Source organism: Xyrauchen texanus, chromosome 6, assembly GCF_025860055.1.
Source record: "Xyrauchen texanus isolate HMW12.3.18 chromosome 6, RBS_HiC_50CHRs, whole genome shotgun sequence".
Taxonomy (NCBI): Eukaryota; Metazoa; Chordata; class Actinopteri; order Cypriniformes; family Catostomidae; genus Xyrauchen; species Xyrauchen texanus.
The window spans coordinates 50,449,542-50,473,205 of record NC_068281.1 but is presented as its reverse complement, the minus strand read 5'-3'; the positions used below and the strand labels follow the sequence as shown (position 1 = coordinate 50,473,205).

The 23,664-nt window shown below is 44.9% G+C and overlaps 1 protein-coding gene across 2 annotated transcripts in view; it reads right to left on the bottom strand.

Moving 5' to 3' along the window:
* The window catches only part of LOC127644837 (gastrula zinc finger protein XlCGF26.1-like), a 178,588-nt gene that overhangs the window by 29,698 nt on the left and 125,226 nt on the right, over positions 1-23,664 (bottom strand). Inside the window, exon 1 of one of the 2 annotated variants that reach the window (XM_052128236.1) lies at positions 13,343-13,378. The exons of the other annotated variant lie outside the window; for it this stretch is intronic. The gene's annotated coding sequence lies outside the window, so the exon portion shown is untranslated. Of the gene's footprint in view, positions 1-13,342; positions 13,379-23,664 lie in introns of those variants that run through there. 2 annotated transcript variants of the gene reach the window in all.

The following is a 23,664-nucleotide window of genomic DNA, read 5'->3' as shown; positions in this document are numbered from 1 at the left end:
CCGCCAGCCGATCAAGGTGACTCAGACCTGTATTTCAGCTCTGCAGCCCTGGACAGTGGCCGAATGGTATCAGCGGGAGTGATGATGGGAGCTGTATCTCGCCGAAAAGTCATCTCGACAGACGGCGTCCAACACGGGTTGGGGCGTGGTCTGCGAGGGCTCTCCGGTTTTTGGCCTATGGTCAGTTCAGGAAAAGCTCCTTCACATAAATTGTCTGGAAATGATAGCGGTCGAGTACACGCCATGCGCTTTCTCCCGGTCATTCAGGGTCACCACGTCCTGGTCCGTTCGGACAACAGATCTGTGGTATCATACCTAAACCGTCAGGGCGGTGTCAGATCCAGGAACCTCTTCCATCTGACGAAACGCATACTGAGTTGGTCCCAGTGCCACCTGCGCTCGCTGAGGGCGACGCGCGTGCCAGGCCACCTGAACGACGGCCCAGACAGACTGTCCAGAGACAATATTCCTCCAGGGGAATGGTCCCTGCACGCTCAAACAGTCCAGAAGTTATGGTGCATATTCGGCAGAGCAGAGATAGACCTCTTAGCGTCAGAAGAGAACTCTCACTGCCCAATATTTTTCTCGAAGCGAGGACGCGCTGGCCCAGGACTGGCCCAACCACCGCTTACGCCTTCCCTCCCGTCTCGCTATTGCCACAGGTAATGCAGACGATCAGGAAACAGCGTCACTCGGTGCTCCTCATAGCCCCGCGTTGGGAGAATCAGACATGGTTCCCGGAGCTTACGCAGCTGTCACTGACAGCGCCGTGGCCCATCCCAGTGAGAGCAGATCTCCTCTCTCAAGCTCGCGGCACGATCTGGCATCCCCACCCAGAGCGCTGGGCGCTGCACGCATGGGTGATCAACGACTACCTGTCGCTCTGCCAGAAGGGGTAATAAACACCATCATACACGCTAGAGCCCCTTCCACGAGAAGACTCTATGCGTCAAAATGGTCTGTGTTTTCAAAATAGTGCACCGACAGAGACCTGGACCCACGGACATGTGGGGTGTCGTCGCTGCTCGTGTTTTTACAAGAGCTGCTGGATAAGGGCAGATCCCCATCCACGCTCAAAGTGTATGTGGCGGCCGTCGCGGCGTTCGCTGAACCCCTGCACGGCCAGTCACTGGGAAAAAACGAGCTGGTCATCCGCTTCCTCAAGGGAGCTAGAAGGATGAACCCCCCGCGCCCCCCAACGGTTCCTATCTGGGATCTTTCTATAGTTCTCGAAACTATGAAAGCCCCCCCTTTCGAACCACTTCAATCCGTGGATTTGAAATACCTTTCACTCACATCCGTTTTTCTGACTGCCCTGTCATCAGTCAAACGTGTGGGAGACCTTCACGCGCTGTCTGTCAGCGCTGCGTGTCTTGAGTTTGGACCAAGTGAGTCCAAGGTCATTTTAAAGCCTAGACACGGCTATGTTCCCAAGGTGATCGGTACTCCTTTCAGAGCACAGGTCATTTCCCTATCGGCGCTGCCAGCATCCGATAGCGAACGCGACGCCAATCTCCTTTGCCCAGTCAGAGCACTGAGATTGTATACTGCGAGCTCCGCCTCTTTCAGACGCTCTGAGCAGCTTTTCGTTTCGTTCGGAGGGCGCACCAAAGGTCTCGCCGCCTCGAAACAGACACTGTCTAGATGGATAGTGGACGCTATTGCTGCCGCATACGCGTCAAAAGACCTGCCATGCCCGTTGGGCATTAGGGCTCACTCCACTAGAGGCATGGCCTCATCGTGGGCATGGTCCAGCGGGATTTCCATTCACGACATATGTGTGGCAGCGGGCTGGGCTTCCCCCTCCACCTTTGTCAGATTTTACAATCTGGAAGTGCCCGCCCTGCAGGCAAAACTACTAGCAGTTTAATACGCTACAGCTCCCCTGGTGAGCTGCACTGATGGGACTCATTCCACACAGACCGGCACCGCCGCTCCCTTCCCACTATGTGCTTATGTATTACACACACACACACTGGCCCGCACTCTTGCCGGCCAAATATTATTTCCCCACTCACAAGGGCTCCCCCGGGTCCCCCCACCCCCGGGGCTCATGCAGTGGATGCTTGGCGCGCACGGCGTTGACAATGGGTTCCTGTAGCGTAAGCTAGCATACGCAATACGAGAGAACCTCTCGTAAGAGAACGAATCGGTTACCTAACGTAACCTCGGTTCTCTCTAGATGAGGGAACGAGTATTGCGTAGCCGGCCGTGCTTCAGCGCCACGAGCGACTTTCGCTTCATTCAATGAAAACCAGGGTTCCAGCCTACGAACTACGCTTATATGCACTCTAGCCACGGCCATTTTGGCGGGCTTTGATGCAGTAAGCACGTGGACGCCTCTCATTGGACGCGAGTTCGCCCAAGTTCGTCTATAGGCTGCAGCAGTTGCCGCAGAGCAACCAATGAGCTCGCTAGCTAGCCCGCTCAAGGTCTGCAGTTGCTGCACTGCGTTGACAAATGATACAAAATTAAGGATAATTTTTTGGCTTCAATATCTCAGAAAAGATGAATCTTTCCCGTAGCGTAAGCTAGCTTCATCGTCCATCGTGATGTTTTACTGTCAACATCGTCAACTGCCAATTTAGGGGACATCGCCCAACCCTAACAAGAATTATGAATTTTGTTCGGAACTTCACTTATCTTTTACTCAGATAAAGCTTGAGACATGTGCCTGTTGCATGAACTTCAGGTGTCCGTATACGGTATACCGTCCAGTCATGATAAAGGCTTGACTGGTCTTTACAATGTAATATTAAGAAGTACTTGGTAAATTACATATATTCAAATCATAGGCGGAGTTGCAACTAGTACCGGCAGATAACCCAAAATGTCTCTCACATGTACGGTCTGAATGCCAGAAAATAAAAAAACGTCATAAATTTTATTCATTGCCCACTCATATGTTAATCAGATAAAGTTTAGGAAAACGTGCAGGTTGGATAAAACTTCAGGTTACTTACCAGTGTGTTCGATATGACTGTGCAAATGCTCAATCACTCCTTTACCTGATAAAAACACGCAATCGAATAATCTGATTTAAATCAAAAGCTTCAATGGATGTTTAAAATGTTATATTTAAAAGTAATAGGTAATTTACAGATAATACAATCATAGGCTGAGTTGCAAAATTACCTCATGCTGACAATCCAAAATGTCTTGCCTCTTCCATGCACATGGAGAAAATATGGTATACGTAATACTGTTAAATAACGGGTCATAATTTTGCTAATCAGCATGCAATTTGAAGCGACCAAGTCCTCTCATAAAGCATTGCGGAAAACAGCAACTTACTGCTATTACATGAAAACAGTATTTTGCTGTTAAATTTCCATGTAAATTTACAGGACTTTTTTACAGTGTACACATACAAAATACACACTGTATGTTTAAGATACATTCTCTTAAAGCAAGTCTAACTTATATGTTGCTTCTCAAGTAAAAGTATCTTATTTTAAGGATTTTTAGACCATTTTAAATGGAAAACAAGACAAAAACACTTGATAATAATAATAGGATTTTTGCAGTGAATTTCTTTACCGAAATAATTTCATAAAACTTATTTTCCCCTTTAATTCAGTGAATGTCATTTAGAGGTATTTTTTAAAGATGGTTTTTTCCCTCTTTATTGTTAGTAAGCACGTTTAATACAACCTTTTGAGTCAAGGCACAAGCTGAATAATCGGTAATGAGCTAATGATTAATTGCAATAATCACTGAATTGTCGAATAATCATTCTAATAATCGATTACCAAAATAATCGTTAGTTGCAGCCATACATCAGACCAGAGGACATTTCTCCAAAAAGTAAGATCTTTGTCCCCATGTACACTTGCAAACTGTAGTCTGGATTTTCTTCCTTGCTGAGATGCCCTTCAGGTTATGTCGATATAGGACTCGTTTTACTGTGGATATAGATACTCGTCTACCTGTTCCTCTAGCATCTTCACAATGTCATTTGCTGTTGTTCTGGGATTGATTTGCAACTTTCACACCAAACTACATTAATCTCTATGAGACAGAATGCGTCTCCTTCCTGAATGGTATGATGACTGTGTGGTCCCATGGTGTTTATACTTGCGTACTATTGTTTGTACAGATGAACGTGGTACCTTCAGGCGTTTGGAAATTGCTCCCATGTTTGAACCGCACTTGTGGAGAATAATTTTACTCTTTAATGATGATCAAATATTAAGATTTACAAGGAACAGTTTTTGCATATGTCCTGATAGTAATAATAATAATAAATGAAAATGTAACTTCATGAATCAGGCTTTGTTCAAAGTATTTTGAGAGAAAAGAATCATAAATTCATAGATGTAAATCAAACCAAATCTTTATGCCCATTATCACATCAGTTTTTTTTATCATATTTTAATAAAACAATACAGGAAATAACATTTCGATTTTATCCGATTAATTGTGGAAATAATCGAAGATTATTCGATTATCAAAATAATTGTTTCTTGCAGCCCTACATTCCACCAAACAAACAAACACAACTGTCAAGGTCTTAAAAGTGTTTTAGCACTTGTTCTACATATCCAAGTAAATACTTGTAATAGTACAAATTAGGAATGTAACAATGTACTGAATATATGCAATATAATATATGCCATTTCAGAACATCTTTATTAACGTAATACATGGACTATATTTAAAAAAAATACTAGTCACCAAAACGATGAAAAACGAATGATTAAATAAAATTTGTAAAATTTATTTGTCTGTAATTTAACAAGTTAGAAGGCCCCCTGAATAATAAATAACAGCATTAGCTGTAAATAACATTCATTGATTTACAAGAAAAAAATCCTTGAATTTTATAGTTTAAAAAATTATTGCAAAAACAAGTCCTATTGTCATCAAGTGTTTTTGTCTTGTTTTCCATTTATAATGATCTAAAAATCCTTAAAACAAGAAACATTTACTTGAGTAGAAACATATAATATATTTAGACTTGCTTTGAGAGTATGTATCTTGAATATAAGTGTATTTCTCACTTGTTCATACTTCTGCCAGTGCAGTAAAGACTAGGCTAAATATACTTTAAAATATAAAGTCTTAATATCTTATATGTTGCTTTTTAGGTAAATGTATCTTGTTTTTTTTTTATTTTTAGACATTTTAAAATACAAAAATATGTTAAACATTATATTCAAAATTCTCATATAACAATTGTTTCTTCTGGAGTATAGCTCCTAAAGTAAATGTACGTATGCATTTGTAGATATTTATAGAGGATTTGTTTTGCATTGCACAATGGGCTAAGACTACTCTCTCACCTTTTTGTTAACTTCGATCAATCTTCAACTCAAAACAAACTCTTCTTAGAGCTGTATTGCCGTAAGATACACATACAGTACAAAATTAAATGTTTATCACCTTTTTTTTTAGTATTGCCTATTAGTTCATAGGAATCAGAGAGCGCAAAATTGTGTGAAGAGTCGGAGGAGTGTTGGCAAAGGTTGTTTGAAAACACAGTTTATATTTGTAATTCCGGTTGGTGCCACTAGTAGCGCAGAAATGACACACTTCACCTTTAAGCTCAATCTACAGTATTTGTGGCATAATATTGATTACCACAAAAACTAATTTCGAATTGTCCTTCTTCCTCTTTAAAAAAAAAAAAAGGTTACAGTGGGACACAATTGAAGACAATTTTTTGGTTGAGTTTAGACAGAAATGTCAAGTTTATAAAAGCACTTGCATGAACTCTTTAAGCTGTTGTTTAAATCTTAATTTTACAGTCTTTTTAGAGTTTTAGGGTTTTTGACTACATCACCATGGCAACAAAGTTGTAAAATCCGATATAACTTTCCACAGATGCGGTTAGTAAGTGATTTTATCACACTAAAATAACGTTAACACACAATATTGTTTATGTCCTTGTGTTAATTTACTTCAATGTAAAAGTAAATGCTATGCACTAAAAGAAACTGATGGATTGCACTTATTTTCATATTATTTTGGTTCATCGAAATATGATTAGATATCAAAACTTTACATCAGTGTCAAATTCAGTACTAAAGAAGTCTTATATCTTTCTCTTCATTTTTTAATGTTGATGTATTTAAATGAACGAATAAAAATGTTCCGTTGTGTTAATGTAGTGGAAAGCATTAAGTGGTCAATATGTCTTGATTAATGTTCAGTGTGTAGTCCTTGCATTAGACATGTTTTATGAACTTGGTTCAAATTGGTGTGCCATCCAAAGTATGCTTAAATATCTCGAAGATATATAATAAATATTGCAAAATTTTGAAGAATATCAAAATATACATTTTTGCCTATATCACCCAGTCCTACTACAGTTACAACAATATTACTATAGTAAAACCATGTTCAGCACTTCTAGATACTACAGCATTACCATAGTTCATTGCATCAAAACCAACTTTTCAGCCAAAACATTTTGAAAATAAAGTTTCTTCAGAATAAAATACTACACAACAAAAAAACTAAATGGTTACAAAATGACTACTGTAAAACGTATCGGTTACCTAACGTAACCTCGGTTCTCTCTAGATGAGGGAACGAGTATTGCGTAAGCTAGCTTACGCTACGGAAAGATTCATCTTTTCTGAGATATTGAAGCCAAAAAATAATCCTTAATTTTTGTATCCATTGTCAACGCAGTGCGGCAGCTGCAGACCTTGAGCGGGCTAGCTAGCGAGCTCATAGGTTGCTCTGCGGCAACTGCTGCAGCCTATAGACGAGCTTGGGCGAACTCGCATCCAATGAGAGGCGTCCGCGCGCTCACTGCAACAAAGCCCGCCAAAATGGCCGTGACTAGAGTGCATATAAGCGTAGTTCAGTAGGCTGGAACCCTGGTTTTCATTGACTGAAGCGAAAAGTCAGCCGTGGCGCGAAGCACGGCCGGCTACGCAATACTCGTTCCCTCATCTAGAGAGAACCGAGGTTACGTTAGGTAACCGATACGTTCTCTTCACGAGAGGTTCTCCGTATTGCGTAAGCTAGCTTACGCTCACGGAACCCATTGTCAACGCCGTCGCGCCAAGCATCCACTGTATGAGCCCCAGGGAATTAAGGGGGACCCGTGGGAGCCCTTATGAGTGGGGAAATAATATTTGGCCGGCAAGAATGCGGGTCATTTATTGTGTAATACATAAGCACATAGTGGGAAGGGAGCGACAGAGTGGCGGTGCCGGTCTGTGTGGAATGTGTCCCATCAGTGCAGCTCACCAGGGGAGCTGTAGCGTATTAAACCGCTAGTAGTTTTGCCTGCAGAGCGGGCACTTCCATATTGTAAAATCTGACAAAGGTGGAGGGGAAGTCCATCCCGCTGCCACACATATGTCGTGAATGGAAATCCCGCTGGACCATGCCCACGAGGATGCCATGCCTCTAGTGGAGTGAGCCCTAATGCCCAACGGGCATGGCAGGTCTTTTGACGCCGTATGCAGCAGCAATAGCGTCCACTATCCATCTAGATAGTGTCTGTTTCGAGCGGCGAGACCTTTGGTGCGCCCTCGAACGAAACGAAAAGCTGCTCAGAGCGTCTGAAAGCGGCGAGCGCGCAGTATACAATCTCAGTGCTCTGACCGGGCAAAGGAGATTGGCGTCGCGTTCACTAACGGATGCTGGCAGCGCCGATAGGGAAATGACCTGTGCTCTGAAAGGAGTACCGATCACCTTGGGAACATAGCCGTGTCTAGGCTTTAAAATGACCTTGGAGTCACTTGGTCCAAACTCAAGACACGCAGGCTGACAGACAGCGTGAAGGTCTCCCACACGTTTGACTGATGACAGGGCAGTCAGAAAACGGTTTTGAGTGAAAGGTATTTCAAATCCACGGATTGAAGTGGTTCAAAAGGGGGCTTTCATAGTTTCGAGAACTATAGAAAGATCCCAGATAGGAACCGACGGGGCGCGGGGGTTCATCCTTCTAGCTCCCCTGAGGAAGCGGATGACCAGCTCGTTTTTACCCCATGACTGGCCGTGCAGGGGTTCAGCGAACGCCGCAACGGCCGCCACATACACTTTGAGCGTGGATGGGGATCTGCCCTTATCCAGCAGCTCTTGTAGAAATACTGAGCAGCGACGACACCCCACATGTCCGCGGGTCCAGGTCTCGGTCGGTGCACCATTTTGAGAACACAGACCATTTTGACGCATAGAGTCTTCTCGTGGAAGGGGCTCTAGCGTGTATGATGGTGTTTATTACTCCTTCTGGCAGAGCGACGGGTAGTCGTTGATCACCCATGCATGCAGCGCCCAGCGCTCTGGGTGGGGATGCCAAATTGTGCCGCGAGCTTGAGAGAGGAAATCTGCTCTCACTGGGATGGGCCACGGCGCTGTCAGTGACAGCTGCGTAAGCTCCGGGAACCATGTCTGATTCTCCCAACGCGGGGCTATGAGGAGCACCGAGTGACGCGTTTCCCTGATCCTCTGCATTACCTGTGGCAATAGCGAGACGGGAGGGAAGGCGTAAAGCGGGCGTCTGGGCCAGTCCTGGGCCAGCGCCCTCGCTTTGAGAAAAATATTGGGCAGTGAGAGTTCTCTTTGGACGCCAAAGAGGTCTATCTCCGCTCTGCCGAATAGGTGCCATAACGTCTGGACTGTTTGAGCGTGCAGGGACCATTCCCTGGGGAATATTGTCTCTGGACAGTCTGTCCGGGCCGTCGTTCAGGTGGCCTGGCACGCGCGTCGCCCTCAGCGAGCGCAGGTGGCACTGGGACCAACTCAGTATGCGTTTAGTCAGATGGAAGAGGTTCCTGGATCTGACACCGCCCTGACGGTTTAGGTAGGATACCACAGATCTGTTGTCCGAACGGACCAGGACGTGGTGACCCTGAATGACCGGGAGAAAGCGCATGAGCGCGTACTCGACCGCTATCATTTCCAGACAATTTATGTGAAGGAGCTTTTCCTGAACTGACCATAGGCCGAAAACCGGAGAGCCCTCGCAGACCGCGCCCCAACCCGTGTTGGACGCGTCTGTCGAGATGACTTTTCGGCGAGATACAGCTCCCATTGTCACTCCCCGCTGATACCATTCGGCCACTGTCCAGGGCTGCAGAGCTGAAATACAGGTCTGAGTCACCTTGATGGGCTGGCGGCCTGTGGCCCAAGCCCGGCGAGACGCCGGGTGTTTAGCCAATGCTGAAGCGGGCGATGTGCAGTAAACCCAGCTGAAGTACTGCTGCGGCTGAGGCCATGTAGCCTAGCACTCTCTGAAATTTCTTCAGAGGTGTGAGGCTGTTCATCTGAAATGACGCGGCTAGTCGCTGCACACGGCGCTGCTGTGTAGATAAGCGAGCCGTCATTGCCACGGAGTCTAGTTCTATTCCAAGGAAGGAGATTGCCTGACTGGGCTGTAGTGAGCTCTTGGTCCAATTGACTGCAAGGCCCAAACTGTTCAGATGACTGAGGAGAACTGTCCTGTGAGACAGAAGCTCCGTATGTGATTGTGCCAAAATCAGCCAATCGTCCAAATAGTTCAGAATTCGCAAACCCTGACTCCGCAGGGGTGCGAGCGCCGCGTCCATGCACTTCGTGAAAGTACGGGGTGCTAAGGACAGGCTGAACGGAAGGACGGTGTATTGATAAACCTGGCCGTCGAAGGCGAATCTCAAGAATGGCCTGTGACGGGATTTATCTGAATCTGAAAGTATGCATTTTTCAGATCGAGAGAAATAAACCAGTCCCCTGGCGCATCATGCGCGAGGAGTTTGCTGGTTGTAAGCATTTTGAACGGTCTTTTTGCAAGCACTTTGTTCAAAACCCTGAGATCTAATATTGGTCTGAGGCCGCCATCTTTCTTGGGGACAAGAAAATAACGTCTGTAAAACCCCGACTCAGCTCAGGGAGGCGGCACTCTCTCTATGGCCCTTTTGCACAGAAGGTTTGCTATTTCTGAACGAAGCATGCACGCTGCTTCCGTGTTCAAAGTAGTTTCGAGCACGCTCTGAAGCAAGGAGGACGGCGATCGAACTGTAGCAAATAGCCCTGTTTTATTGTGCTTAACACCCATTCGGATATCCCTGGAATATCTTCCCACGCTTTGAAGCGTAATGTTAGAGGGTGAATGGCCAAATCGCTCTGATTGCCGCACACAGTGCGCTGAACAGAATGTGTGGCGCGCTTACTGTGCTTATGCTGGACTGCTCGCAGACAGCAGGGACAGGCTGTTCTGTGAGTGACTTCCGATTGAGGTGAATGGGGAAAGAGTCACGTCTGTTAAGTGATCCGCAAGCATAGCCACGGGCACGGGACTTACATACAGAGAAGTGTTTGCTGGCCGTGTGACAGAGCGGGCAGAGAATGGGCAGCGCAGCGTATTCGTGAGCGCATTTATTGACTCTAACACTCGAGTGGTTCAGTAACCGCTTTTGAGTGTGCTCTGATGGGGACACGGAACGTGTAATGCTTGTGTGTAGAGCTGAACACTAGATTGTGGGCACATTTTCTACACATAAGGCTGGTCGTGTGACAGAGCGGCCAGAGAATGGGCGCGCACGGATTCGTAGGTGCGTTTATTAACCCTAACACTCGAGCGGGTCGTAACCGCTTTATGTGAGTGTGCTCTGATAGGGACACGGGACGTGTAATGCTTGTGTGTAGGGGTGAGCACTGAATCGTGGGCACATTTTCTACACATAAGGCTTTATTTTGGGTCGCCGTGGAAATGGCGTTTGAGTGCAGGCAAGCGGGAAATATCACCAGCTTGTTGGCTGCTGAATCCACCACTGCAGGAGCCTGAGAGAAGGGGACTGACAGGGGGCGTACGGGACCTACATACAGCTGGCCGTGTGACAGAGCGGGCAGAGGAGGGAGCGCCTGCGGGCTCGTGGGCGCGTTTATTAACTCTAACACTCGAGCGGGTCATAACCGCTTATGTGAGTGTGCTCTGATAGGGACACGGGATGTGTAATGCTTGTGTGTAGGGGTGAGCCCTGGATTGTGGGCACAATTTCTACACATAAGGCATGTTTACTCTTTACAAGATTTCTTTGGGTCGCCGTGAAAGCGGCGTTTGAGTGCAGGCAAACGGGTAGTATCACCGGCTTGTTGGCTGCTGAATCCACCACTGCAGTAGCCTGAGAGAAGGGGACTGACAGGGGGCGAAGCTTTGACGGTGGTCCAGCCGTGGCGGGACTGAGCCGTCGTTTTCTCAACAACGCTAGGAGGACTTCGGTTGCTCAGGTTTCAGTACAATCTTAGGCCGAGGCCCGCAGGGGCGGCTGTCTGAGCGCTGATCGAGGCGGCCGCCCTGACGACGCTGAGAAGTCTGGCTTGTTGAGCTGGGCGCTGTGAAGAGGCTCGTGCAGGAGGCTGGTCACGTGGGCGGCCTGCAGAGGAGCTAGCGCGACGAGGCAGAAAGAGATTCATGGCTTGGGCTCGAGAACGGTCAACAATGCCACTCACCGCGGAACCGAAGAGACCGGACAGAGAGAGCGGCGCGTAGTGCGTTCAGCTTCTCCCAAGTCGGCTAGTCAGATCTGAAACAGCCTCTGTCTGTAAGACGGCCACGGAATGCAGAGCAGATGCGGCTTGGCCGGCAGCGGTATAGGCGCGGCCAACACAGGCGGAAGTAGTTCTGCAGGCCTTAGACGGGAGCACCAGCTTAGACCGCCATCTCGCGGAGGGCGGGCAAAGGTGTGGCGTGGAGTCTGTTGGGAGCCTGTTCAGGGGGCGGTGACCACTCGAGCCCGAGGCGGTCGACAACCTGTGTGAGGAGGCGCGTTAGTTCCCCTTCGACTCTGGCGCGGGTCCTGCTGGATTCCTGGGCCGAGGAGGAGCGTGTGAGCCTGACCACTCCTCGCTGTCCGAAGCCATGATGGAACAGCCCTTATCCTCCGCTTCTTCGTCCGAGATGGCAGCAGAGCAGCCGCTCGGCGGCAACTGCGGCGTCCGAGTGGGCGGGGAGGGTGAAGGCGATGCTTTCGAGGGAGGGGCTCCGGCGAGGCAATCGCTTCTACCACTGGTTCCGGCAGCCTTTGAGAGCGGCGCTTTTACTGCGCGGCTGAATGGAAGGCGGCGGCGGCTCGGTCCTGAGCGCTCGAGTCGAGCCCGCAGGGTCGACATCGGAAGCTCCTCGCAGAGATCGCATCCGCCTTCAGCGAGGGGAGCTCTGCATGCCCCAGTCCCAGGCAGATAGCGCCAGATGACGTGGCGGTCTCCGGTGCTGAGAGGGGCGGCATGAGGCGCAAGTGGAGCGAGGCATCTTTAAAAAGACGCTTCGTACTCTTTTGTGAAGTTCATAAGAACTAGCTTGCTTTAAAAGGATACGTCGCCGGATGGCGTAGCTCGCAGGACGGCTGAAGGTGGCGAAGACGGCCGGCTTCTTCGGCGCTGTCCACGCTTGCTTGATGCCCCTCGAACGGCGACGCGGCTTCCAGTTCAGAGATGCGAAGAGCTTCGCTGAAGAGATGAAAATCAGGGTTCCAGCCTACGAACTACGCTTATATGCACTCTAGTCACGCCCATTTTGGCGGGCTTTGTTGCAGTGAGCGCTGGACGCCTCTCATTGGATCGCGAGTTCGCCCAAGCTCGTCTATAGGCTGCAGCAGTTGCCGCAGAGCAACCTATGAGCTCGCTAGCTAGCCCGCTCAAGGTCTGCAGCTGCCGCACTGCGTTGACAATGGATACAAAAATTAAGGATAATTTTTTGGCTTCAATATCTCAGAAAAGATGAATCTTTCCGTAGCGTAAGCTAGCTTACGCAATACGAGAGAACCTCTCGTAAGAGAACCACGGTTTCATGACATCCCCCTCTAACAACTGTATCTGATCCAATTATAAAAAGATTACAATATTACATCAATAAAAGCCATTTATTAACTTTGCCATAAATAATATTGCAATAAGTTTGCCACACACACACACACACACACACACACACACACACACACACACACACACACACACACACACACACACACACACACGTTGTGTTTCCATGTTTTATGGGGACTTTCCATAGACATAATGGTTTTTATACTGTACAAACTTTATATTCTATCCCCTAAACCTAACCCTACCCCTAAACCTAACCCTCACAGAAAACTTTCTGCATTTTTACATTTTCAAAAAACATAATTTAGTATGATTTATAAGCTGTTTTCCTCATGGGGAACGACAAAATGTCCCCACAAGGTCAAAAATTTCGGGTTTTACTATCCTTAAGGGAACATTTGGTCCCCACAAAGTGATAAATATACACACACACTAAAAAAACGCACTTTCAAAAGCAGAAAACAAGATCCTTGGTAACTGAAAACATATTAATCTACACAAAACTTAAACACATTTAAACGTTTTACATGCTTAAACGCTGAACCACTCAAAAACAAACACAGCGTTCTTGTATTCTTACCTTCTTCTTCTTCTTCTTCTTCTTCTTCTTCTTCTTTTGGAGTTTTTTGGCGGTTGGCATTCATTACTGCCACTTCTCCGTCTACAGAGGCGAATCGCTATTAAACAAGTTCATTACCGCCACCTACTGTAAGCGTCATCCAGCTGCAAGCCATCAATGGCTCTGAACCATAGTAAACAGAGGGACATAGAGTATAAGTTGCAGAAAAACAAACAGCCATTAAGTTAAGAGCGAATTTTAAAGGGTTAACACTCGACAAGACAAAACTATCAAATGCATTTAAATCAGCTGTTTACAGCTTTATTGATTAATATTATAATGGGCGAATACCACAGCATCCGGTGTTTGCACATGAGTGTGTTTTTTGCTCTCTTCTGTCCTATACAACTGATAGCAGGGACGTGGGAACTATATTGTGAGGGGGGTTTAGTGTAGGCCTATAGTAGGCTGTGTTATGTATCCTGATTGACTTTATGATTAGTTAAATCTGTTTTGCACATGCATCGCCACAGAGTTAACCATTTCAGACAGTACCGGTCAGCGTCTGTCTCGTTCACTTCACGTCTGTGGGCGTTACGCACAGCTCAGTGTGGCCGCTCCAATTTACCTTCAATGAAATCTAACCTTAGTGTAATTGACAGAATTACTAAAAAATATTTTGCTACCTAAAAGTTAAAGATTTTTAATAAAACCCAAGAGATGGTGGACGTGTGAAATTTCATGATTTATGAGTGACGTAGTCTAGTAGAATTTTCTAAAAAATATTTTGCTACCTAAAAGTACCTAAATATTAAATATAAAACGCATGTGGACTGATATTTTTCCAACGTCTGGACTCCTTTATTAATGGAGTATATAAACAGACGTTTCAATATATTGGTATTAAATGCATTTTCTGAGAATTTAGATTTCAAGTTTTTACTGCAAATGTCGAAATGCGCGCTCTTTGTTCCATCAGCGCTTGAGTCACCATATATCGGAAAACATTTGGAATGGGTCAGACATAATTCTGACCACTTATTGTTTTGTTTTAAGTGAATTTCGTTTTGTATAAATTGTATCTTCATTTTAATCAATGTTTTCATCAACAAATTGACTTGATTAATAAATAAGAAGCAAATATAGTAGACATATTTATAATATAATTAGGACACGGAGGCGCCGGCGCGTGAACTGGAGCGCGTCTCATAAATGAACCGAAAACTGACAGAAAACACTAGTCTATTAATAAACAATTTAAATGTTTAATGCATAATCCTTACTTTGGCCGGTTCTTTGTGGCAAGCTTTATACGTGCGTTGAGATGCTACACATAACGATGAATCGGATGTCAAATCCAGTGATGATCTCCTTCTCTTATTCGCTTTGCTGTGGGAGCTTTTGAAAAGAAATTTGAAATCCGTTTTTGTGTCATTACAGGAATGTTGCTTTCTTCACTAAGAGGATAAAATCATATTCTTCCGGGACTCGCGTCCTTAAATTATGTCTCCGCTGCGGCTGCGCATACAACATATAACTGACCCCCCAGCTTGAGTTTTTCTAGGCGACCGTTATTTAGAATGTGTCGCTTTATGGTTTCCATGGTGACGCATCATTGCTTGTCACGTGACACACCGCAGCAGCAACAGCGCTGAATGAATGATGATCTGCTTTTATGTCATTTTTCCTTTTTTATTCAGAATATTCACAAATGTGTTAGCTATGGCATGAACTATCTGATATTCCGATTGTCAAATACATGCAAGTGGAAGTGTATTGTTGTTTAAACACCTTTATAACGATCGCGTTAGTTCAGCTGTATGCGCGATGGGCGCCGCCATGTTAGTTTGTGCCGCAGACGCAGTTCAGAGAATCGGATCTGTTGGATTTACGACACGTGAATTCATCCACTCCCGAAATACTTAAAAGTAAGTGGCTGGTGAACTGGGAGAAGAATAGAGTAAACATTAAAGTTACTTACACAATGTGTATCTGATATGAATAAAACGTGTCGAATTATAATGGAAAGGATTATTATTACCTCTTACATAGACGTCAGTCTGTATTTTACAAACTCTAACGTCTATGACTGATAGACCTATTTATTATACAGTATATTACATAGAGCTCAATATACCATATGCAACATAGTTTGTCAATTCCTTTCTAAAATTATTATCATTAATTAATTCTGCATTTAGTTTTTAATAATTTGGAACGTTTGTGTAGCAAAGATAGTATCAAAACATTAAAAGTCAAATTGCATGTTTATGAAAAATTATAATATTTCAAATTAACAATTAGAAGTTAGATAGTTCACCCAAAAATGAAACTTCTCTCATCATCACAATTGAAGACATTAGAAGAAATGTTTGCCTTGTCATCCTGAAATGCATGGCAAATGTTGGATCACCATAATTAGAAACCACAGTTTCCACATATCCCTTCACTCGATTGGAATGTTCTCTGCTCTTCTGGATGGCAAGGACAGGGACTGTAACATCGAGTGTAATTTTGTTGTATTAAACATGTATTTAAACCGATTTCATCAGGCTCTGAAATTTGTTCGAAAAGAACGCAAAGAGTGGCCTTCTCAGCTGCCATAGTTTCAATGCTTGCGTAACACAACAGGGTGTTCAACGCACCTCCGTTTCCGTTCAAGTAAATGTTTTGCTATGTTTTGTTGAGGCTGAACGTGCCCCGGCTGGGGGAAAAATAATGCACCGCAGAGCCATACCTCACAGCAGTCTCAGGCCAGAAGTTACATTGGAGCTAATGATAACACAACGATCATGGCGGAGAACACAGTGAATTGTAGTCTTTGAAATATCTGAATAAATCTATCAATATTTGGTGAACAACAAATCTATATATGAATGTTTAGTTTTTATCTGCTTACTCCTCAATCTTTAGGTGTATTTCTTGTTATTTTTACTGAAGCTTGAATTTATTTAACATGCTTTAATAAATCAAATATTTTTCAGGTGAAATTTTCATTACCTTTCGGATTGTGTTTCAGTAAATAGGCATTCCGATAAAGTCACTGAATCTTATATATATATATATATATATATATATATATATATATATATATATGAATATAAATGTGTTGTTCACTTTTGTTTTGTTTTTTTAAGCCTATGGTTTTAAGGTGAAACGGTTTTGAAAATAATTTGATGTGAACATAAATATCGTCCCACTTCAGCTAAAACAGTGCCATGACAACGGTCAAAGACAAACCGTCAACCACCAGTACAACAGTGCCCACACTAATGGTCAGAGACACACCACCAACCAACAGTGCCCACGCCAGCAGTTAGAGACACACCATCAAGCAACAGTGCAACAGTGCCCAAGCCAGTGGCCAGAGACACACCACCAACCAACAATGCTCACAACAGCAGTCAGAGACACAAGTGCAACAGTGACCATGTCAGCGGTCAGAGACACACCATCAACCACCAGTGCAACAGTGCCCAAGCCAGCGGTCAGACACACCACCAACCACCAGTGCAACAGTGCCCACACTAATGGTCAGAGATGAACCACCAACCACCAGTGCAACAGTGCGCATACCAGTGATCAGAGACACACCATCATTCACCGGTGCAACAGTGACCACGCTAATGGTCAGAGAAACACCACAAACCACCAGTGCAACAGTGACCATGTAAGCGGTCAGACACACCATCAACCACCAGTGCAACAGTACCCATGCCAGTGGTCAGAGACACACCACCAACCACCAGTACAACAGTGCCACACCAGCGGTCAGTCACACCACCAACCACCAGTGCAACAGTGACCATGCCAGCAGACAGAGACACAACATCAACCATAAGTGCAACAGTGATGACGCCAGTGGTCAGAGACACAACACCAACCATCAGTGCAACAGCGCCCACGCCAGCGGTCTGAGACACACCATCAACCACCAGTGCAACAGTGACCATGCCAGCGGTCAAAAACACCAACCACCAGTGCAACAGTGTCCACGCTAGCGGTCAGACACACACCACCAACCAACAGTGCCCACACCAGCAGTGTGAGACACACCACCAACCACCAGTGAAATAGTGCCCACGCATATTGTCAGAGACACACCACCAATCATAAGTGCAACAGTGACCAAGCCAATGGTCAGAGACACACCATCAACCACCAGTGCAACATAGCCCATACCAGCGATCACAGACACACCACCAGTGCAACAGTGCCAACGCAAGAGGCCAGAGACACACCATCAACCACCAGTGCAACAGTGACCATGCCAATGGTCAGAGACACACCACCAACCACCAGCGGCCAAAGACACCATCAACCACCAGTGCAACCGTGACCACGCTAATGGTCAGAGACACACCACCAACCACCAGTACAACAGTTACCATGTCAGCGGCCAGAGACCATCAACCACCAGTGCAACATAGCCCACGGCAGCGATCACAGACACACCACCAGTGCAACAGTGCCCACGCAAGTGGCCAGAGACACACCATCAACCACCAGTGCAACATTGACCATGCCAATGGTCAGAGACACACCACCAACCACCAGCGGCCAAAGACACCATCAACCACCAGTGCAACAGTGCACACATTAATGGTCAGAGGCTCACCACCAACCACATAGGGGTTTTATGTAATGTTGAAGAATATGGAGAAATCACATTATATATACATAACTAAACCTATAATCAGTGTACTTTATAAGTATTTGTTGGAAGAAAGAATAAGGACACATGCTTTAACATTTATTCAATTGGCAGATGCTTTTATTGAAAACAACTTCAACAATCTATTGACTTATGTTTATGCATTTCCCAGGAAACCGAAACATTGTAGCTTTATAGCAGAACTGGTAGATGGATCATTTTTTACATTTACATTTATGCATTTGGCATGATGGATCATGGATCGTGCTTAACCTGGCATATACAATACTGTCAACACATATTTGCATAGTACCCTTTATGCAATTTAAACTGTTCTTGAAATTGTTTTTGTTGTTTTTCAGTATGCTCTGCACATTGTCTTGGGTGCACTCTTTGATTTTACCACTGTAGAGTGGGTTAAGATGGGCAAGGAGGAGGCGAGAACCGGCTTGTCAATGACGGACATGCCCGTAATTCTCTCTCTCTCGAACCATCGTCACTGGCCGCCTTTATCCCTCACGCGCCTCATCAGGCCGTTTGGGGACCGGCGTGCGATATTCCGACCCGGCCCCACCCCTCTCCGCTCCACACTCCTCCCGCCGTTATCTCAGGCCAGAGTGCAACCGGCATGATGTACATCCCCCCTATCCCTGGTGCGGAGTGTATCTAGCGTCCCGTGTGGTCATCCCCGCCTTCCTCGCCCTGGGAGGAGACAGGAGGGGAAGACAACAACAACAAAGAAAACAAAATAGGCGAGGGAAAAGGCCAACAAGGTGCGAAAGAGAGAGAGAGGAGAGAGAGAAAAAGCTCACTCACCGGTTCTCTGATGTACCGTCGTGTGGTCCTCGAACACTCCTCCACACTTAGGCGGATGACAGCCGCTCCAACCCCGGGTGAACCGGAGTCAAACCTCCGACCCCCAGCAGGCAGAATGCCCCTCCGCTTTTCTGGCAGCAAATGGGGACACTCCTCCGCCCCTGGCAGCGGCCCTACCGCTCCGGGCGGTCGGGGAGTTTCTTCCCTCCTCCCCTCCGCATCTCTGGGGACTGCAGGGCACTCCTCCGCCCCCGGCAGCGGCTCCCTCGCTCCAGGCGGTTGGGGTATCCAGTCCCCACTTGCCCCGCGGACGGCGGCCGTTCCCCGCATCCGAGCGGTCGGGCTACTCCGTCACCCGGCAGATGGCAGCGGCGCTCCCCTGGGTCCACGGCAGTGTTGAGGAATCTGCAACGGGCAACGGGCATCCCTCCTCCTTCCCGGGCTTTCGGCACCAATGTAAGGGGGTTAAGATGGGCAAGGAGGAGGCGAGAACCGGCTTGTCAATATAAATAATATTTAATTAAACTCAAACTCAAAACCAAAACACACAAACATAAACACACACATGACGGACATGCCCGTAATTCTCTCTCTCTCTAACCATCGTCACCGGCTGCCTTTATCCCTTGTGCGCCTCATCAGGCCAATTGGGGACCGGGCGCCCGATATTCCGACCCGGCCCCGCCCCCCTCCGCTCCACAAACACGAAGCAGGAATGGTGCTGGATCCAGCCGGTTCTGGTGACCTCAGGATAGGAGTCCCGAGGATGAGACAGGGAAACAAATAAAATAATATAAGCATAGATGCCATTAAATTTATTGCAGAGATTTAAATCATGATCAATGTTTCTGGTTTCTGGTTCCGCCAGACTAAACTAAAGCAGCCTAATTGTGGGTTGGAGGATAAATTAGGTGTATGCCTGGCTAAATAGATGAGTCTTTAGTCTAGACTTAAACTGAGAGAGTGTGTCTGCATCTCGAACAGTGTTTGGGAGACTATTCCATAGTTTAGGAGCCAAATATGAAAAGGATCTTCCTCCATTAGTGGATTTTGATATTCTAGGAACTATAACAGGCCAGAATTTTGCGATATTAATGAACGTGATGGAATATAGCATGGTAGAAGATCACTTAAGGACTGCGGAGCTAGGCCATTCAAAGCTTTGAAAGTAGTTAACAGAATTTTAAAATCAATACGGAATTTAACAGGTAGCCAATGTAACGATGATAAAATGGGGCTAATATGATCATATTTCTTGGTTCTTGTTAGCACTCTGGCTGCTGCATTTTGAACCTATTTAAGTTTATTTATTGATCTTGCTGGACATCCTCCCAGTAATGCATTACAATAATCTAGTCTTGAGGTCAGAAACGCATTAATCACTCATTGATCATGGTGAAGCAAAAGTGTGTAAGCCCCTTAGAGCAACATTGATGCTTCACAGGATGTGTAAAAATATTGGTCTTACAGATATTTGGAGACTTTTGAACCCATCTGTTAGGTACTATAAAAAATGTATCAGTCCATAAGATTTACTCTAGAATAGATTTTTTTTATATCCAAGTCCCTTGTTTCATCTGTTGTTGATTGTTCAGCTGGAAACATTTTAGTCTCAGATCACACCCTAGTGAATTTAGAGATGTTGCCACATATGGAGAAAAATAAATCATATAGTTGGTGCTTTTGTATCCCTTTTGCAAAATCCTGATTTCCAACAAATGTTTAAGGCAGAAATCAATGTTTATATGGAGACAAACTGGTCCTCAGTATCCTCTTTGGGCATGGCTTGGGAGGCACTTAAGGCAGTTCTTAAAGGTTGGATCATACAGTATGCCTCATTCACCAAAAACTCCAAAGCACGAGAAGTCGTGGATTTGGAAGGGAATATTGAAAGTGCCGAGGCAGAGCTGAAGCACCAAATGTCGCCTGATGGCCTCATTTGGAGAATTGACCCGATTGAAATACAGATATAATACTATTTTGTCATGGAGGGTGGAGTTTTATCTATTGAGGGCAAGACAATCATTGAGTTGGGGGACAAAGCAGGGAAGCTTTTGGCTAGATATATAAAGCAAGTCTTTTTCTGCCATTCCCTCAGTGAAATCTGCTGGTGGTAAAATATTTACTTCAGACATTGATGTTAATAATGCTTTTAAAAAAAATCTTGATCTTTATAGTTCCATGTCTTCTACTGATGAAGATGTCAGAAACTTTGTGGGACCATTAGAATGCCTTAAATTGACGAGATAACCATGGTGAGGTAATTAAGGCCTTGCTTACAGGCAAGGCTCCTGGACCAGACTGCTTTGCCACTGAATTATTTAGATCTTATGCTACAGAACTGGCTCCACTTTGGTTAGAAGTTAATATGGAATCATTAAAGAATGGAAAGCTTCCGCCAACCATCACACAAGCCTGGATCAGTCTGATTCTTAATTTTTTTTCTATTAAAATGTTTATTGATTCATAAACATATAACAAAATAAAAACAACATATATATATATATATATATATATACACACAGAATCAACATTTAACATTTAAATAAAATAATTAGCCTGCCAAACATAATGCTGGTCAGAACCCAGTTTCTATTGTGTTTATCCCAAAATTGTATGACCGCCCCATCACCAAAAATACAGAATGTGAGTGAAATTCAAGTGCCTAAAACGTCACACAAAAAACTCTGAACTTTCAACACAAAATTCCTGGATCTTAACACACCACCAAAAAAACATGGGTTGTATCTCCATCTTCTGATTGGCATCACCAGCAGGTGGGTGTGTCTTAAAGACTAAGCCTATACAAGCTAGAGGAGGTCCAATGTAAAATCTTAAATTGCATAAGGTGCACAATTTTTAGAATCCTAGCCCACACTCCCTTCTTTAATACCAAATTTAAATCTTTCTCCCAAAATGTCTTGAGAGAAGTTGAAGCTCCATCCCCCAAACTCTGAATTGGCATGGAGTAATACACTGATCACTCATGACCATCACCGTAATCACCTCTCCCAGAGAATCATCCGGGGTGTATGCTACTCCCAAAAATAGTACAGAGCAGGTGGCCCAGCTGTAAATACCTATAGAACTGAGATCTGAGAATCCCAAAATGTTGAACCAAATTTTCAAAAGATCTCAACACTCCACTCTCATATAGGTCACTGAGTGTATTAACCTCCCTCACAATCCACTCTGACCAGCAGAAAGGGGACTTATTAATACATCATTTTGGGTTCTGCCTTTTGCTCGAGGCAACATTTAAATAAATGTCTGAATAAAACACTCTGGACACTTTTGTCCGTACCGAGTGCAAATGCGAGGTAATGGGGGTGTAACTTAACTACTCTGATTAGTTAGATAGAGATGCTCTGCAATGGCAAAATAGGGGCAAGAACATCCTGTTCAATAGAAAACCAGGGAGGGGCTCTCTCAGATGGAAGTGACCAATGAGCCAAATGTCTGAGACTGAATGCAGAATAATAAAATAAATCTTGGGTAGGCCTAGCCCACTTGTGTCAATCGGCCTATGTAACTTATTATAATGTAATCTGGGATGTTTACCATTCCAAACGAAGGACACCGCTATGCTATCAATTGCTTGAAATAAGAGAGAGGGACATCTACAGGGAGAGATTGTTGCAGGTAGCTGAATTCTGGAATACAATTAATTTTAAAAACTTGAACCTTCCCAATCATAGATAAATATAATGAAGCCCACTTGTCCACATCGCTCGTAAACCTTTTTATTAAAGGATCAAAATTAACTCTAAATCAGACAAATTTGCTGGGAATAAAATACCCAAATACTGAATGCCCTGATTGGGCCACTGGAATGCACCCAGCTGAAAAGCTGTTACTGGACAGTATGCTGTCAGAGTGAAAGATTCGGATTTAGACCAATTGACTCTGTATCCTGAGAACTTAGAAAAATAATTTGTAATTCTGTGGAGGCAAGGCATAGATCTAGTAGGGACAGAGATGAATAATAAAATATCATCTGTATAAAGCAAAAACTTATGTGCCATACCTCCCATCACCACCCCTGGAAAATCCTATTCCTTTCTTATTGTGACTGCTAATGGTTCCAGGACAAGACAGAACAATAAAGGGGAAAGAGGTCAACCCTACCAGGTGCCCCTATCCAGATAAAATAATCTGAAATTAATCAATTTGTTTATACCGTTACTACCGGGTGTCTATAAAGTATTCAAAGATTTTCAATTAACATCCATTCGTGCAAGTATTTGAACTCTGTGATCCTTTTTGGAGTCCCACAGAAACCCGACACCTTTCCCTAAATCAAACCTTATAACAGTGAATGAGACTCTTGTGAGACTTTGGCTGTCAGGGTGTTACCTTCTAGACACAGCTGTTACAGTGGAGATCACATGCAGCGTCATCACGCAGAAAAGGTCGAGAAGATGTAAAATAAAAGTAACCATATAACTGGATAACAAATTAATGAAAAGTGAATGAATGACGCAGTCAGCTTAGTACTACAGTGAGTCTGTTTCATCCAATACAAACTTGCCTTGTTTGATTTCTCTGGACTAAATGATTTGTGGGATGTTATGAAGGGTCCATCCATCCATCCATCGTCAACCGCTTATCCTGTGTACAGGGTCGCGGGGGGCTGGAGCCTATCCCAGCTAACATTGGGCGAAAGGCGGGGGACACCCTGGACAGGTCGCCAGTCCATCGCAGGGCATGTTATGAAGGGTATTTGTTAGAAATCATTCTGTACATTCTGCCTGACACTGCTTTAAATGATAGTTTAGCTGTAAAAAGGCTCATTAAATTATTAGTGATGTTGGATGCCGTGAACAACATGTTGTGCCCCCGCAATATTTATAATCTAACAGCTGTGCACTTC